The sequence below is a fragment of the Silene latifolia genome, chromosome 7 (assembly GCF_048544455.1).
Source record: "Silene latifolia isolate original U9 population chromosome 7, ASM4854445v1, whole genome shotgun sequence".
NCBI classification, from domain to species: domain Eukaryota; kingdom Viridiplantae; phylum Streptophyta; class Magnoliopsida; order Caryophyllales; family Caryophyllaceae; genus Silene; species Silene latifolia.
Window position 1 is genome coordinate 91,253,582 of NC_133532.1, and position 1,737 is coordinate 91,255,318.

The 1,737-nt window shown below is 38.7% G+C and overlaps 1 non-coding gene across 1 annotated transcript; it reads right to left on the reverse strand.

The window, feature by feature from the left end:
• Positions 1 to 882: 882 nt before the first annotated feature.
• LOC141593445 (small nucleolar RNA R71) lies at positions 883 to 989 on the reverse strand. Its single transcript, XR_012521527.1, has one exon. It is a non-coding gene; the product is annotated as a small nucleolar RNA R71 (small nucleolar RNA).
• Between the last annotated feature and the right edge of the window lie 748 nt (positions 990 to 1,737).

Consider the following 1,737-nt stretch of genomic DNA (forward strand, 5'->3'; position numbering starts at 1 on the left):
ACTTGCAATCGAAAATCCTACATCAATACCCGTCCCTTGGGATCCGACCTTTACTTGCCTCTTTACTGCTAGTAGAGTTGTTTGTGAAGTTATAAATATTGTTTTGGTCTAGGTGCTCCTAACGACAAGTAACCAAAAATTAATGTCCAAGTGAGTCCGAGCAAAAAATGGCACCGTTGCCGAGGACGGTGTTAACTTGATTTGATTTTCTTAGATTGTTATTAGTTGTGTCTTTCTTTGACTTGGGGAAGTAAATCTCCTCAAGGTTTATTCTAATTGTTTTCGAGTTGTTTGATATTTTGCATGTCTAGAAGATCACAAGGTAACTTGTTACCCATTGATCACGAAATTAAAAGGACTTTGACAACCAATAGAAGACTTGCTAGAAATATTTTGAGAGGTATTGGTGAGGTTGTAGATATTCAGCCAAATACTATTGAGTTCATCAACCCTTTTGCAAGAGAAGGTGAGGAGAACCCAACACAAAATAAATCACACAATCAACCCATAATGCCTAAGTTTTCATCACATTTCGTACCAACCGAGGAGAACCTACCGAATGGTACTCCCACACCACAACACTTAACCGGAAATTTCATTGCAAAATCCGCATTTATCTAATTAGTCGAAAGAAGCCAATTTGGGGGGATGCCTAGTGAAGACCCTCACTCTCACATGGGGACTTTTTGTGACTATTGTGATGCGATTTCACAAATCGGTGTAACTCAAGACCAAATTTGATGGGTCTTATTTCCTTTTTCTCTAATTGGCACCGTAAAACAATGGTTGAAAAGCCTTGATAAGGCTACTCTTGGAATTGACTCTTGGAAGAAGTTGGCTCTAGCTTTCTACAAAAAATTCTACCCTCTGAAAAAGACTAACATGCTAAGAGCTCAAATTACGGGTTTTAAGCAAAGGGATGAAGAATCTTTGTATGAAGCTTGGGAGCGATTCAAAGGAATTTGTCGCTCATGTCCTCATCATGGACTTAGCGAGTGGTTCTTGGTACAACAATTTTGGAATGGTCTTTATGAACTCAAGAAACATTCTCAACATAGGATCAAATGGCATGTTCACCGAATTTGACGACAATCAAACTTGGAACAAAATTGAGGAAATGGCGGTCCATAATTCACAATATAGTAGACCTCGCAAGGCTACTAGAGGAGGAAAGCATGAAGTGGACTCTATTACTCAATTGGGTGCTCAACTTAGTGCTCATATTGATACTATCAACTTGAAGTTTGAAAAGGTTATGGCTAAACTTGAAGAAGCCTCAAAATCACCAACGCATCATGTTAATGACATGGTAGCATCTTCATCAATCCCAAGTGGGATATGTGAGAATTGTGGAACTTTGGGACATGACCAAAGTGAATGTAGGGGAACAAATGAACAAGTGAATGCTTTTCAAGCATACAAGAGTGGTACCCCTTATTCCAACTATTACAATGAAAACACCAAATTCCACCCAAATCTCTCATACAAAATCAAAAATGTTCAAAACCCTCAACAAACATACACCCCACCTCCCATGAGAAACCAAAATCAAAGACCCTTTTTCAACCAAAATCAAGGTTACCAAAACCAAACTCCATACAATCAACAAAATGACCAAGGTTTTGATGTCCAAAAAGCGGTCTTCCAAATGCAAAAGAATCAACAAGAATTTTTGACTCAAATGCAAAAGGATAGCCAAGCAAAAGACATCACCATCAACAACATCCTAGCCCACAC